This window comes from Dermacentor albipictus, chromosome 4 (genome assembly GCF_038994185.2).
Source record: "Dermacentor albipictus isolate Rhodes 1998 colony chromosome 4, USDA_Dalb.pri_finalv2, whole genome shotgun sequence".
NCBI lineage: Eukaryota > Metazoa > Arthropoda > Arachnida > Ixodida > Ixodidae > Dermacentor > Dermacentor albipictus.
In genome coordinates this window covers 66,818,645-66,835,875 of record NC_091824.1, presented here as the reverse complement: position 1 = coordinate 66,835,875, position 17,231 = coordinate 66,818,645, and the positions used below count along the sequence as shown (strand labels likewise).

Genomic DNA, 17,231 nt, shown 5'->3' with positions numbered 1-17,231 from the left:
GCCAACGAAGGGCTACCATGATACTACTATACTGTATCCCTTGGGATTTCTGACGAAATGAAACTCCCCGTGCGGCACCTTTTGAGCAAATATGTAACGGTAATGTTCTCAAAAATACAGTTCAAAACACAATTTGAACGCCTGAGGAGGAGGCGCCGTTAGCTTGTATAAATAATCTGAGTATAAATTGGCAGTTCCACAGGCAGTATAAGGTTAACTTCAGAATGCAACATCTTTATTTGAAAATACAACATAGAATACACCAGAAGTACAGCAGGCCTTGCTGGCACATGACTAGATCTGAAAATTCAACAGAATACTATCACTTGCATCATAACACAGGAATTTTTAAAATCATATCACCGTGTTTCAGCCATGCATGTCGTCAATAACTTCGTGTTAACTGTCCATGTAAAAACTTGTACTGCTGTCAGGAAGCAAGAAAACAAGGCAAATATTAGTATATGAGATTGAAGGAACAAAAACTGGACACTTGTGTTCAGATCCACATTGGACACTACATAAAAAAAGCTTTACACATCAATGTGCAGCATTAGAGCAGGTCAATAAAGACGTTGCCAATGCAATGTAGCCGATGCAAAGAATATACAAAGTATTGGCTATAGGTGAACCTAAAAAAGAAGACTGGACCACAAGGCCATGCATGCATGCAGCCCATCTATACCTGAGCAACGTTTCCTTAGTGTTAGCATTGACCACCACTGGCATCAAAAGACAACTTGTTGCTCTTACAAACATCAGACAAAGCTTAACCAGGAGATGTGCGAAGTGCTGGCTTGTGGACCAAATGACAAAAGGCTGGAAGTGGTGATGCTTACAGCATAGTGAACTCTCAGTTTAGATCCTTTTGACAATGCAAACGTGAACATTTTCTATTAAAATTACTACATGACACATTTTACTGTCTAGCTAACAATGTCAAGGAAGGGATTCAAACTTCTTGAATGCACTACCTATTTAAAATAAATATTGAAAAAGGTCATTTGGGCACTGCTATGCAGAGTACTGCACAATTACTCTATCATCTAGAGGCTAGCAGTTAGAATAACTCAGTGACAAAGAAAGGCCGCCATAATTCACATTGCACGAATTTAAGAATTTTGAGCAGCTAAATAAAATACTTGTGCACAATACTAAATGCCACTTGCATGAATGGATGTATTACCTCAGTAATTTTCAATAAAACAGTCATAGAAAGGCATGCAACTGTAATGCACAAAATGATGCATCTGTTCACCACCTCCTGGCAACAAGTGAACATTAATGCAAGGTGAAAATTGTTAACTAGACTTTGAATCAAATCACATTCTTTTTCTTCAGAAGAGCAAAGAAACACTTCAATCTGTTATTTATGAGCCCTCTAGGCACAACATTGCTGGGAAGCACAAGTTTCTGCATCAGCGCCAGGAATGGTGCAAATGCATATGGATAATCGAGGTTCTTGATGTAGTAGGTTAAAATACAATAAATTACAGCTAGCTCCAGGCTGCCGTTCGAGACCCAAATTATTTCTTGCCTGCTGCCAGCATAAACACACGTTTGCTCGCTACATGTGTAGACGTGGGGAGCTGCAATCTGGATATCACCACTGGGCAGTGGAGCCTACAAGGACACTTAGAGCCTATAAACATTCGCCTATCAAACATTAAATATGCACAGCATAATGTGAACTGACGAAGTAAAATTTATCAAAAACGTGCAGTACTGCAGATGCAGAGCACAACTCAACCCGAAAGAGCCCAACCATTCTACATCAAGGAAAATTAGAACTGGCTCACCTTTAGCTCTCATTAAAGCATGCAGGAAAAAGCAATGAAATGTTATTTTACCGAAAGTAATCAGTATAATACCAATTTTCGTTTGTTTGCTCAACTATATACAACTGAAATCTCACTAAAGGATACTACTGTTTAGCGCGTAATTATGCCCTGTTCCCACAAGATATGCATTAACGAGATTTCACCAGGTAAATTGGTGCAGCATCGCACACTTCATGAGCTGGCTGTGTGCACGTTCCGTCCAGCAGGATGTCTCTTACGGTTTTTGCTTACCTCACCTTTATTAACTTTGAAATGCAATAAATCACATTTAAATTAAATTGTTAAATATAAATTAACAATTTCGTTCTAATTTCATTAATTTGCTCCTTCTCTACATTCTGTGCCTTCATGTGTTAATTATCGTGCAGTCTAGCTAAACGGAAGTAGTGAATAAAAAATAGCACCAAAATACTACCATACCTCAATTTAAGCGCATATAAAGTATGAGCAATGCCTCCATCCTTAGTATTATTTCAGGGGAAGAAAATCTAAGGCGACAACATTAAATCGTGTAATGATGCTCCGTTCGACTCGCACCACTGACCAATACAAATGATAATGCTGCAATATAAGTACTGAACAGGAACACAGATGTGAGTAAAAGTAATCACAAGGTGAATGCAGAGAGCTTTCTGGACGATATGTGAAAAGTTTACAAATGAGTGTAATATTTAGTATCGTTACATTTGAGATGTTTTCCTTATGAACTAGTAAATTATATTTCACATCACATACCTTGGCCGCATTCAGTATCGCGGATCTCTTTGTCCATGGCAACCACTGGGCTGTCAAGTGGGGGCTCTTGCACATGGGACTACGGTGCGGAGTCTGGAACAAAAAAGTGAAAACAAAGCACCCAATAAAACCAATTCTTTCCTGTATGCGCTATGCATTTACCTTTAGAGCAGCCAGGTTGTGATTCTTGCACAGGCATTCAGGCCGATTCATTTTCTATGGAGGCACCAACTGGGACAGTCCTCTCTAAAGCAAAAAAAAAAGAAAAAGAATATATATAGATCCCACGCACTGTGGGAATCGATGCAAGCAAAGCTTTCTGTGCTGTTTGCGTTCAGTGGCAATATTTGGCGGTGATGTTGAACGCCTACGACAGTCGTGATGCGATGTTAAATGTTCCCTTACGTGCACCACTTGTGTTTGCCTACGTAGTACACCAAACAGCGAGGCGTGTTTGCTCGAGGCATTGTTGTGCGCCATTGTTCGTATGCTGCAAGCAATTTAGCACTGCCATTCTTCACACGGGCGCATGGTATCGTGGCTGAAATGTTTATTTGCTCGACAGCCGCTTGCGTGTTGTCGTCTTGACGCTGCGTGTTGTCGTCTTGACGCTGCGGTACTGTGTGCAGCTTTGCGTCTGCACGCCTGCATCAGTTGTCATCATGTACAAACTTGCAGGGTGTTTATTTTTCAGAAATAGCAGAAACGTGCCGTTTCATTCTTAAACTAACATTTTTACAGTTTCTCCGCAACTGTTGCCATGTCTAGTAGCGACTCTTCTTTTATTTAGGCGACCCCAAATGAAGCATGCTTTCTGGTGGCGTCTTTCCATTCTTCCACATCATACTATGTATGCAAGGCGCCACGAGCGAATATCAACTATTATTCATCCGTTTGGTCAGGGCGTTGGCTTTACAAATTCTCTGTATTATCTTTCCATTGACTATCTCCCCTCTGGAAATTTGCACGTGAGTACAAATGCGCTGCAGCTTCTACAATGCTTATACCGCAGGCTAACGCGTAATTACAGCGCTCCAGAGGTAATTGTGTCGATGGCCGAGGAGTTTCAGAGGACATTGTGACGACTAAAGAACTCCAGAGGGCATTGTGGCGACGCCCGCGCAGTTCTTGCTGGAAAGGGCTCACAGACGTCACTCCCGCGTCCCTACTATGTACAAGTACAATGTAATTTCTCGTACACTGCGTACATTATGTACATTACGTACTCAACCACTCCCCGACGCCGCGTGCAGGTCAGCGACAGCAGCAGCAGTGGAAAAGCCGAAGGAAGTGGCAAAAAAAAGCTTCGCTTTAAAATATTTGATACACTAGGCAATCAAAAAAGCTTTGGCCAACATTCCACATTATACTAACCATATTGCACTGAGGAGACTAGATGTGCAAGCTTCCACAGTTTCATGTGACACTGAGGCCTCGAACAGCGGTGCCTGGCACATTGCATTGCACCTTTGCCTCGGCTGCATTTTTCGTTTCTGAAATTATAGACGCAACGAAACGACATCATTAGTGTTCACAAAGTAATGCAGAGCGCATTGCAGAGCTGTAGGCAAAAAAAAAAAAGACGCGTACATAAGCAAAATTCGTGCGAAAGCTATACAACATTTATTCTCTGAAACAACGCTGTATATAATTATACATCATTGTGCGAAATTGGAATGCAAGTTGTAAGAGAAGGGGTGACGTTGCGGTAAAAAGAGAATTGTGTATTCTTCGCAGTTAGTCAATGCTAACCACCGATTCTTATGTTAAATTACTGGCCCGTTTGACTAAAAGAAAATAAAAAAACACGCATTTTTACCCAAAAAGCGAAGCACTAATAGCGATAGCAAAGCATTAGACCACTACTCAAACTAAGGTACGTAGTTTTACCTGCCGTAACAGTAATCATTAGCTTACTAATAACCATGGTGTCACGCGAGCACAGGCATTAATGAACATATCTCATTTGACGACCGCGAACAATCGCTATCAAGTTGACTTGAAGAACGCAGAGGGGAGCGAACGTTTGTTTTGTTGCTCCCTTAAACGCGTCTCCGAACTTTTGAGATTACGCGACCTCCAGCACTACTCGCACCGAAAGAAAGCAGAAATGCAACCACGAACCGCCTCGGATTGCCCGACCTCTGCACACACCGCAGATTACCTCCAGGCCAGGGCGCGGGCAGTCACGCACCACCACAGCATGGCTAACGGAGGGTGCACGAGGCGAGTTGTGCAATACTGAACGATTTCTGTCAAGTACATCAGCCCAAAGCACGGCGTCAGTACAAGAAACGTATTGTTCAGGTCATTTAGTTGCCCTGACACAACTCATCCCGCCGACAAGCTCAATATTTTAGAAAGGTCTAATCCAATATTTGCACAAAATGACAACATGACAACATCGAATTTAGCTCAATGTAAATCGAAGAGCATAAAGAAGCAAACATATCAACAATAACCTTTTTCAGAAACACTTACGCGAAGCGAGAGCATGCATCATGTCAAATGTTGAATTGCGAACTATGAAGAATTCACGTACTATCCACCCAAAAATAATATAAAGCAAAAGTTCTGCTTACCGAGATCACATATTTTTCCGTGTGCATTTGGGACGTGGTCACAATAGTCACACCTCACCAGGTTGTCACTTTCCGACAGGCGCAGAATGGTGTATCGCTTGCACTCACAACCCGGCTCGTTGCAGCGACCGCGCAACACACCGAAAGGGTCTCTGCTGCACAAAGGCATGAGGGTGCAGCGGATGGCGCAAGTTCCCAGTAGAAGCGGTAATAACTACTGCAGGCTACAAGTGGTGGCAGCACACAATGGTGATCGGATGGTATCCAAACAAGTCAAATATAATGGCCGTCTCAGAACGACAACAACGACAGGACGACAGCGCGCTAACCACTCCCGCCGGCTCCGAGCCTCCCGCTCCCGCTTAAAATCTTCCCAGCGTGCAACTCGAGCTATCTCGATTGGGCCGAGGAGGAGAGATGATAGCACCGTGGATGGCCGCGCTCCGGTGTGGCTGATGCCTGCTCGCTGCCGCCATGTTAGAAAAAGGCACTTAGAGGCACAAGCAAAAATGAAAAAAAAAATGAAAACAAGCAATGAATTATAGAAATAAATGTCAGAGGTGCCAGTGATGTTATTGGTGTGATGGTGGAAGCATTTCGTGTTTGGACAGTGGTAAAGATTTCATTTCTCAGTTGGCGGCTTCACACATTTAACGCTCTTTTCATCTGTCTATGTCTACTAAAAAAGACAACGGAGCGGACGGCGCTCGCTTGTATGTGAGTGTAGCGGCATCCTGTTCATTTCACTGAACGTTTGGCGCGTTTCGTGTCTGCTGTAACTTAAATTTGCAGTCGTTGTAATGCCAATCTTCGGCACAGCTTATAATGCCAAAAGAAAGTTGGCAGTGGAATCAGTTGCTACAAGTTTTTAAAACATCCTAAGTGCAATGCAGAATGGTTCGCCGACATGTAGGTTGTTTATTTCAAAGCAGTTACGCCGGTCGCGTAGCGCGTACCGCATCCCCAGCTCCCTCGCCGCGCGTTTATACTTCAGTACGCACGCTGCCTAGCTGGTACCGCGTGTCGGCATGGTTTTCTTAGGCACGCGCTTCTCGCACACTAACTATTAACCTCATCTTGAGCGCTTATGGTTGAATTAAGCATGGGAAATTTTTGGTTGACAGCATCAAGGCAGTGCAGGGAATGAAACGAACCCGGTTAAAGGCAGAAAATGTATGCAGACAACTGAAAGGTTCTGAGCAGGGACATTTTAGTAGACAAGTTGAATTATATTGATATGTGATAGAACCATTCAATGTTTTCAACAACCTTTTACTGAAAGACCCAACGCGTTCGTGTGCTTTTCTTCTGCTGTTCTTCCTCGCCTCGTACATGAATTTTGTTAAAGCATATTCATTTTTTCTAAAGAAACTCGCCCGCTATTGTTTCTCGTGTTGAAATACCGATGTTCCATGCCTGTCTCATGGTGGCTAGAATGCGTGCGAGAGCAGGGGGCTTCCGTCACGTTCGACCACTGGGTTTCGGCAGGCAGTGCACGCCACATCATTCGATGACACAGTCTTCGTTGCTGATATTTCAAATAAGGCTGTGTGCCAAGTATGGAGGGTCGTCAAAGAACAGCGCGCAGATGAACTTGCAAGTGCGATCATGCTTGATTTATTTTTTGGTTTTAAATCGTGAAAAATGTAACTGCTTGGCTGACAGAAATTAAGACCGAATACAGCCCGAACTGCCGAAGTCCTACGTTTGTAATAACCAGATCATAAATGGAGAGCACGAACACATTAGGATACATTTATCAGCAAACGTCCAATCCATGATGTAGGTCTCCTCACTGATGCGCTGCAGTGTTCTTTAGAGGTTAAAATCTAAAGGTTACAAGGCGCTTTGCGCTGAATTAACCTTTAAATCCGTCAATTTTGACTCTTGTAACCTATAGATATATATATACGTAACAACATTTAATTAAAACATCAACATATTTCGCATGTAACCTTTATTTTATAAGTTACTCGTGATTACAGGTTACCATAAAAGGTACCGTGCTAAGAGTGTACGTGTGCCTAACGGGCAGATGTTTGATGCAAGATGTTTAAGAAGGTGAAAGAGCATTTTTGCAATGTTCACACAGCCTTTCAAAGTCATGCCGACATTAAGTGGAGAAACTACCCTTGTGTTTCCGAATCTGAAAAATGCATCGTAATCACTAAACACCGAGGATAGCTTACCCGTGAAATGATAGAAGCTGACAAAGCCACTAGGCCACTACGGTATGTAGAGAGATGTGACAGTAGCTTGAATTAGCAACTGCTTTGTCTAGTGCATAGACAAGGCAGAGTACGCCTACACTCGGGTACTCGTGTTTGCTGCCTTCAGACAGTGCAGAAAAGCTAGAGCAGCTTTCCGCGTTTTCATAAGCAGGGTGAGCTATTTAGCCTATCCGAATACTAGAACTCGCCAAAATTTACGAGTCACACAGCTTCTTCTGGAAAGTATTCCTCGCCACTACAGGTATAAAGAAGACGTTCATGTAAGAATTTAGAAATCAAGCTTATGAAATCGTTCCGCTGCAGCCAGACATTCGAGGTAAGTGCAGCGACACAGCAGGTAAAATGGGAAGCGAGGAACTAATGTCACTCACATGTGTAGAGCCAGATGGGGATTCACTGCCGCTGAACGTAAGCCTCTACGCACGGGTCGACTTGCGCTGCCGGGCGCCCCTGCCATTTCGTATTTCACAAAAGGCGTAACCGACCGCGAATAATGTTGGAAAGACCACAATTCGCCTTAATAACGAGGCCACCAGCGGGCACCGCCACTCATGACAGCGCGCGCCTTCTCAGCGCTTGTCAGAGCTGTCATTTTCGCGCCGCGCTCGTACTCAGGCCACCGTATTCTGAGCATGCGCAGTGCGGTCTTCAGCGCGGACGTCCGCGCTCTTCGCGCCGGGCGCGTCTTCTCTGTTGGGATTGAACGGCAAACGCAGTCGAAACGCGAGAATAGAGAGCTTTAGTGGGGCATTCGCGGCAGCTCTGCGGACGCAGCAAGCCCGCGGAGGCATCAGTGCGCATGCGCAGTACGTATCTTGTGTGCGCCCACAGCTTTCCAAAGGCTGCGTATCGTCCGCTGCGGGCTCAGCGGCCTTTGCGGGACGTTCTCTCGTGTCCTCGAGAGCGCATTTTTTCGGTATCGCTCTTGCCAAAGATATGACTCCGGCTTGTAGTTTGACTTCGTGGCGGCTGATATTGGCTGCACAGTTTCAGAAGGTGGCATATTAGTAACACACAACTGGTTCCTACGCGTGCAAGTCAGCAATCCCCTTGTCAGCTTTTGCGTCCGGCCAACTATTGCTGTATCGTGCGCGCGCGCTAGCTACACAGGCACAACCTCGCGCCCTGTGCACATGGGGGGTTCCGGACGCCCAACAAAAACTGCCTAGTGATGCCGCGGTCAGTGACGCTAATGCGTGCCCCGGAGCTCCACATGTGGGCAAGGGCGACCTGGAACCACGAAATCTGAAAAGGCTGTCCGCCAGCAACTTCGTTCTCACCCTACGAGGAACTACTTTTGCAAGTATTTGCGTGGAACTTTTTTCGTTATCTTCATAAAATAATTTTTCATGAAACACCGTTAACGATTTTTGAATAATAAGTTAGTTCATTTGTGAATTTATTTAAACAAATTTGGGGCAGCAGGAGCTTGGTGCGGGTGAGTTGGTGCAGCATACTTGAAGAAACAGCGGTACAAAGACGTGGACTAAAGGAATAACATGCAAAAAATAGCGCCTGTCCGTCGTACATGTTCCTTATTTACTCCGCGTCTTTGTATCGTTGTTGTTCTTCAAATTTCGGGAGTTTCCGACAAGAACCACGATCTTATCTTGAAGCATGTCGTAATGGGTGACGCAGAAATAACTTTCATCTCTTGGAAGTACGCGACCGTTTTTGCATTTCACTGCTTCGAAATGCAGCAGCCACGGCCAATATCCAACCTGCAACCCCGAGCTCAGCAGGGCAATGACATGGTCGCAGAGCCCCAATAGAAGGTAAACATATATTTCTGATTAGGGTGACAATACGCGTTCTTCATGACTAGGTATAGTTGTAAGCAGAAAATTTCCGACACTATGCTGTGCGTCTTACCAGGGCCGTTTACCTAGGTGAATGTTATTTTATGTGTATGCGATACTGCATGCATTTGTGTATTTCAACGCAAATTTCGTCTCTCTTGTCAGTAATAGCGATTACTACAATATTCTCTATACTTCCCCACAAATACCTGATAGGCGGATGGAAATACTTCGTTGAGAGTCGCGAGATACCTGATTATCGCGCAGCGGGCTGCTCCCATGTTTAAATAATATTAGTGTTCTTGTGCCATTTCAAGTCCAACAGGTGATGCATTACTGCGTCAAGAAGTAATTAAAACGCAGCCATTCATTGCATTCAGCGCCGGTGTCAGCCGTGTTAAGTGATATATAAACAACTGATATCCCCGTTTTAATTACTATGACAGTCTATCAATGTAAATGAGTATATAAAATTTACTCTCCGTTGCGTTCTTGCAGCAAATCTTAGCAACTAGAAATATTTTATCGTTGACCATGCATCGAATGTCGTGGTGCAGTGTACATTGCATTGTTTTATTGGAAAATTCTCTGAATAAGTGACAGAATTCTCTTGAATCAGAATATTGAACTCCTTGAGTAATGTGGTCATGCTGAATTATCAATTCTGGTCTTTAATTCTGTCATGGTGACTGGTGTGTGGAAGCGCTTTGTTCTGTAACATTAGCGAGTCATTCATCATACTGCTGAATTTGCCCAATACTGTGACGTGCACTTTCACCGAGGAGCTCAACATTCCTCCTATTTAGCAGCTGCTGCAAACGTTAAAAGATACTGATGAGTCGCACATAAGAAAGAAAGAAAGAAAGAAAGAAAGAAAGAAAGAAAGAAAGAAAGAAAGAAAGAAAGAAAGAAAGAAAGAAAGAAAGAAAGAAAGACAGACAGAAAGAACGAAAGACAGACAGACAGACAGACAGACAGAACGAAAGACAGAACGAAAGGAAGACAGAACGAAAGACAGACAGACAGACAGACAGACAGACAGACAGACAGACAGACAGACAGACAGACAGCCAGAACGAAAGACAGACTAACGCAGCAATGCGACAACACGTGGTCATGCCGCATGTTAGGTCCATTAGCGATAAGATTAACATCTTTGGAACCTAGAATGTACCATGACGTAGCATCTGCGGACGCTGGCGCTTTCCCCAGCCGCCACTCGAGCACTCTATAAACAACATTGATACCGACGTACCCTTCCTCACGGCGGTTTTGTCTCCTTGCCACATAGCAGCCGTGATCGGACGAACAAACCAAGACGTGTCTTATGGCTTGGAATAACAATAGCCTGGCTTTTACTGGGAAATGACGTACTGAAGCGGCATACTCAGAGTTTCGCACGGTGTCCGTTCGAGCCAGGTGCGTTTGCGGTGGCGGCACAACTTTATTTCAACGGGAGCATATTTTTTGGCCGCAAAGTGTCATGCATATTTGTGAAGTGGACAACCGAACCAAAGTGGGTCGTGTACCCCGTGCGTGCCCTCGTTGGCGTCACCACCGGTACGTGTCTCCATCGCACAGCTATGCCCGAGCAACCGCAGTGGCTGGAAGGATCAACTGGGAAAAGGATAAATCAACGGCGCCACCGTAGCCATTGATATTTGTGAGTACTAAGTCCTTCAGTAAGTAGTAAAGCGCATTAGCTCATCCGTGACTTAGTGGCAACCAAATACGGTCGAATGGCGCCGGCATTTGAGCTGTAGCGAAGACATTTCTGAGAAGACGTGTTCGCCGGTGTCAACGCCGCAGAAGAGCAGCTAAGTGGCAATTTCGGGTTCTAGAATGCTCGTATGGCCGGCGCCGTGTCAAAGAATCACAAGTAACTAAAGCTGTCACTTTCAATATCACTTAAATTTCCTCCTACTTTGACTTCAACAATTTTATCCTTGTTCGTACAAAGAAACCTGTCACTATAAAGTGTTCGTACTTCCCATGTTATCTTCCATATGTATACTTCCCGCGTGTATACAATGATGCGTACGTCTTAAGCTGGAGTTTCGCTTAGTGCAAAAATTTGCGATATGAACGAATATTCTTGAATCATATGGTGACAATATCACTTAGCGTGTCCCGTTTGCTGGAAATGATGAGCGCTTAACAGGGAGAGCAGCATTCGTCAATTCGGTGTCTGTGTTAGAAGGCACAATATTCAGCCCAACAAAGTATACACCCGCTGCTCAGGGGAGCGCTAGCGAGTACATACTGTTGCGCATGCGGACACCGCTCATACCGACAGCAGCACGTAACACGCTACCTACGTTCCTCTACGAAACCGATTGAGCGGATCGTGAGGACAGCGGCCACTTGTTGTTGGTTGTTTTTTTCGCTGTACATCCAAGCTGAGAGCGTATCGCTGATTCTCTAAGAGGCACGCTTACTAAATAAGCGAAATCAACGCATTTCGTGCAGCCCCACTGGTGTGAGCGAAATGTGCGCGGGGCGGACCGCAAGCTACTCCGTGCTAAAACTATTATTGTGGACATGTTTTGGCAGACGGTATGACAGTGTCGCAATGATGACGGGGGAGGCGTGGCAACAACGGTGTGACAAAGTTGCAGTGACGAAGATCGAGGTGGGAAAGGTGCGACGAACGCTGCAGCGTGACAAAGACGGCATGATAACAACGAAATCCCGACAGTTTCACGACGATCGGCCTGCGATGGTGTGGTTGGTCTCCAACAGCGTTAACGGGATGACGTGACAACGGCTGTGCATCTACACTTTCTCCCCTACTTGTTTGCCTCGTGGAGAACAGATATTGACCATTGACTTTCATATCATAAAAGGTCCCACGCACTGTGGGCGTCGGCCTAAGCAAAGCAGTGGTGGATCGGCAAAATTAAGCGACGCACCTCGACAGGAGACGTGCTGTGGACTTCGGCGACTGTTAGACCAGGCGGCAGAGAAAAGCGACATAGCAGCTCCGCCAGCCTCAGTGACAAAACGTTTTGCACGTCAGAGATCTCTCCTGAAGTCACAATGTTGTCTGAAACAGCTCTATTTAGCCACGTGCGCGCTGGAACGCGAGCGTTCCCGTGCAGCCGTGAGTTAGCGGTGGATATGAATTCATTGGTTTCTCGTACCAAAAGTACATGATTATGAGGCGCGCTATGGTGGAGCACTCAGAAATAGTTTGACCACTTGGGATTCTTTAACGTGCACCCAACGCACCACTTAGGAGCAGAGGACAAAGTACAAGATAATGACATGATGTAAGACAAAGCAGGCACTTATTGTTCCTTGAAAAATATAGTGTTATGGTGAATGTAGAACAATTCCTTTTTTGATAGTAGGCTGGGACTGCGCTAAAAAAAAACGCACTTCGAGGTCGTGGGTAGGTGAGGTCCCGCAAATCGAAGTGCGTACCAGTGCTCAGGACAACATTCATTTGGGCTAGATGGTGCATACTTGAATTAGGAAGGAACTGCGCCAACTAAGAGGATTCCGAGAGGGAGGACGACACAGGACAAGCGTCATCCTTCGCGCTTGTCCTGTGTCGTTCTCCCTGTCGTGATAGTCTTAGTTGGCGCTGTTCCTTCCTAATTCAAGTACCAGTGCTCTCGTTCCCCCATGCGCATGTCGCGTTCTAAGCCAAACGGCAAGCTTTACGCAGGGTATTCGCGTGCACTGGTCCGAAGAGCAAACTGTCAGAACAGGCCAACGTACCATGAGGAGGAACCAACTTCAAGTGCCTCAGCTATCCCTGCCGCCTCATGGCGTTAGTGTCATAGCGCTAGCGCAATTTCTTGCTGTTGCTGCGTGAACACGACAATGGCTCCCGCAGAAAATAATGGATATGGCGGGAATGCCCAACATCAACGTCTCTATAACATTCGAGTGAGCGTCCGTAGAACATTTGCTTACACTTGTATTATAGTTTTATATTTTCTTCCATAGGTTAGGGAGGCCGCCCACTTCGGGCGAAGAACAGCCGGCTCAAATGACTGAATAAAGTTTATTGTCTATCTCTCCATCTGTACATTTAAAGCTGCATAGCTATTCAACCATAAGGATTGTATACAGGCACCTCCGCACCGAGATTCTTAAATTTACCTAGTTTTGACCTACGATCGTAGCTCTCTTTACGTACAGTCAACGGATTCTTTAACAGCCAGTACTGCGCGAGCGGAGACTATACGGCCGGTCAGTGCCTTCTTACAGCGCGAAGCGACGTCACATCGGCAAGAGAAGCGCATGAGCACCATATTCACTGGAAGCGCAAATTTCGTCTACTTGGCTCTTTCCTCCGGCCCGACACAGCCTCTGCACGATTAACTCGGTGCAAGCTCCCCGGCTTATCGGCGGTAACGGCTTCCAGTGAACTTGATGCGCATGCGCTACTCTTGCCGATCTCTCGACGCTTCGCGCGTTTCGAAGGCGCTGACCGGCCGGCCAGTCGCCGCTCGCGCAGTAATGGCTGTTAAAGAATCGCTCGACTGTAGTCCTCGTCAATAGTAAGCGAGAATGTATCAGAGCTCACATTGTCAAGTAATTTTCTTCCTGTTGAGACTAGATAGCCCAGCTACGATTGTTTTTATTGTGAGTTCGTTATGACTTCATATTCTACGGAATTTAACCTTCACTCGCCACTCTTTCTGCAGCAAGCGTTCCGCGAGAACGGAATTTAACAGAAGTGTTCACTAGGCTATTAAATTTAATTTAGAACTACTAAATTTACAAGACAGAAATACTCTTTCAAGTGATTTAGATTAGAAATGACCGCATTTTTGTGAATCCACTTTGCAAAAAAAAAAAATAATGGGCGACCCTAGTTTTTTACTTTGACTCTTACTGGCACTCGCACATCAGCGTTAGTGTTCTTTAGGTTAACGTTAGGCGAGCGCAACGCATGAACCGAACTCGGAGGCAACTGTTCTCCATTAATTAACCGATTAAATATCATGCCACCTTCTTGTTCTATGACGTAATTGGTGACGTCATTCCACTTTCTTCTTTCGGGTTTCCAGGAATTTCTCCAAAGTCGTGCTCACGTTACGGGTCTCTGAAATCTACGCTGTGCTTTGGTGTGCGGTAATCAGTGCTTTGTAGTCACTTGTAATTATTCCAGACACTTTAGTAACTCATCTTGCAACTAAAAATATGCTCTGATATTACATCTATATTGAAACCCAAAAATATTTGTACGTTACTATTTCTTTTAATTTTTTTCTGATTTATTTTGAATTTCGTGCACGGTCATCTCAGGAGGTGAACAGGAAGTACTGCGCAAGAAAAGAGTGTGCTACACTATGCTTGTGACACTCAAAATAAAAACTAATTTGCATTAAAATTCATGCTGTTTGAAGCTCTCATAGCGTGCGTGCGCGTGCGCGTGGTTACAGCGCTATCTGTCTGCAGCGCTATCTGTCTGCAAAATTGGTTAAAAAGGTTGCGGTAAGACGTCGAATGAAAGCGGGCCGGGCGGAACTGAGGGCATCGTTAAACTGTACTCGGATGCCGTGTTAAACTGCGCTGGGGCCACCATTGTAGGCCAAGGTTATTCAAGTGCGTGCAACGCATCGGTGCCTTACAGCAGCGCCTCCATTGGACGGCCTGCCGACGCTTCTGGACAGCAGTATTTCTGCTACAAACACAGCGCAGGCCACACCATGGCCTGCCAGTATTAAGAGAAACACGGAGCGATGGTGCTCGAAGTCCAGCGTCTCTGCCTCTCCCTGCTGAACCTTGGGGCAACGCGAGAAGTCTGCTCCCAGGGAAACGGTGTCTTGGTGCCACTTGCTGACCACGCCAGCCTCGTTCAGCCAGTTCACCCTGCGCCAATATTAGACGGGAAGGATGTGCAAATTCTCACTGGGAGCGCTCGCACTCCTGCCAAACGCTCTTGACATGGAAGCAGTGCTACCCTGGATGCTATGACGTAAAGTTATTCCAAGTTGTTTATATTCGATTTCTACATGCAGACCTCCACGATGGGTGAAAGAAAAAACATTTTTGCGGCTACCAGCTGCTTCCTGTGTCTCTCACGCGGTGCGATGAAAACGGTGAAGGCTCCCCATCTGATATGACGTGTGCACACTGATTATGCATGATTAGACCAAGGAAAAAAAAATTTCCAATACACCTTTTTTTCGCCATTACTCCGCCGTTATTGGCCAAAAGATATCGGGCTGCGCCCATTTCGCCTTTCTGTCGCGCTATAGGTCACAGAACGGTGAAAACTCGCCGCGTCGAAATGAGGTATACGCATTGGAAAATGCAATAATATGCCGAACAGTCGTGAACATTTTCCGGAATCGCCAGACACTGCCCCGTTCTGTAAGGGCTAGAAGTCAGCCTACTGATTGCCCTGGCACTGGCTGCTCGGAGTTGCCATGAAGAATAGATTTATTTGCGTTTAATAAAAATTTCTCCATGGCATTATAAAGTCGTCCAGCCGTTTCGATGCGTATACGCCCTCGCTCTGCCAACCCTTGGCTGAGAATACGCTTTAACAATATTCTGAACTTTCCGTTGCACACATTTGCGATTTTTAGCCAGCCACAGCAACTTAAGCGAGGTGTAATGGGCCAATCGCAAACGCCGGCACCACCCTCCTCTTCGTCATCCATCTACTGTCACTGTGCTAATTCCGCCCCACCGAAACCCCCTGCATTTCTGGATGCTCCTCGCCTCTTGTCACCCAACTGAATAAGAAAAGCCTGTCAAAGCAGGCCTTTTTATTCAAAGCAGATGTTCGCTCTGAAATCAAGGAAACGTTACCTCCTATAAACGAGGAAAGAGCTTGATTCGGTGGTTCAAACAACGCTGCGACTCAGCGCCCGATGCTTGAGTCGGCGGGTGCGTAAATTTGTTGTCAGGAGATTAGAATAAAAACACATTGGAATAGCTTTTCCCCATATATGGCCCCTGAGTGAGAATAAAACGGTGTCAACGTCACTATTTATGTGTTTTGTCGCAAGGTTGGCTAGTGCCTGCAATGTAAGCCCACACGAATGCAACTTAAAATAAATTCGGATGTTTGACGCTCCAAGCAACATATGCATTCTGATTTGTGGCACGCTGTGTAGTGGGAAAGTGCGGATTACCTCGGAACACCTCAGCTTCTTTAAAGTGCACGTAAATATCGAAGTCCAAGAGCATTGTTTAATTCACCCTTATCGAAATGTGGTAGTTGCACACAGGGTTGAACCCGCAACATCGATAGCGGCAGCACAATGCCATATCCACTAATTTACCGTGTACAAAGTTACCGTGTTACAAATAGTAGCTTTCATCATGGGCCCTACGTCAACAGCTAACATTTCTATATTGAGCACTTGTTTGCGTTCAATCTAAAGGGACAAATATTGAAAATATTAAGTCGACCTATAACAGCAGATTATCCGTCTAGAAGTCGATCATAGTTGGCTCTATGCCAATATATCACGTTTTTGCGTAGAGAACCGTCGCCGTAGGTCGCGCCCTGCTGATTCTAAATTTGAACCTCGCGCGCCAAAATGGAGAAGTTCGCGTAAATTCCACGCGACCTCCCTGTATGTCAATCTCGTTGAATAAGTCCGTGCTGATTTCACTTGAGGAGTACAATCCTCTACAACAGGTGACGCCACTCCGATTTTCCATTTTCTTCATTTTGTCGTTGAAAGAAGCTCCGTTCTCTCTACGAATGGCGAATTGGTAATTTCGGAAGCATTATGTTTCATTATAGTCCTACTTAATATTTGCCTTTCGTGTCTTCTTAATTACCGCTGGAAACACGTCAGCATTTCTAGTACATTCTTACGGTGCGCATAATTACCCTCTCTTGATTCGTTTCAGAGCAGCAGATCCAGTGTACTCATACTTTCTTCTTTCCCTTGCTGATGCTGCTCGAATTTTGTTGCTTATGATAGGCATCTGCGAACGACGCATTTTTCATTGCTAGGCTACTTTGACTCAATGGAAGCACTTATCTTTGTTCCGTAATGAATAATAAACGCTGGTTCGCATTACAAAATAGGTTACGTCCAGTAGAAGTATATTTTA

The 17,231-nt window shown here is 45.2% G+C and overlaps 1 protein-coding gene and 1 long non-coding RNA gene across 5 annotated transcripts in view; one reads left to right on the top strand and one right to left on the bottom strand.

Annotated features, from left to right (window-relative positions):
• Window positions 1-208: 208 nt before the first annotated feature.
• LOC135897609 (uncharacterized) lies at window positions 209-5,699 on the bottom strand. Its single transcript, XR_010563098.2, has 5 exons — window positions 5,159-5,699; window positions 3,951-4,069; window positions 2,739-2,822; window positions 2,577-2,669; window positions 209-427 (listed from the first exon to the last, which is right to left on the bottom strand). It is a non-coding gene; the product is annotated as an uncharacterized lncRNA (long non-coding RNA).
• A 4,929-nt stretch (window positions 5,700-10,628) lies between these two features.
• LOC135897612 (probable cytochrome P450 49a1) overlaps window positions 10,629-17,231 on the top strand; it is a 189,783-nt gene continuing 183,180 nt past the window's right edge. For all 4 annotated transcript variants that reach the window (XM_070538075.1, XM_070538074.1, XM_065426292.1 and 1 more), the window contains exon 1: window positions 10,629-10,851. The gene's annotated coding sequence lies outside the window, so the exon portion shown is untranslated. The remainder of the gene's footprint in view (window positions 10,852-17,231) is intronic.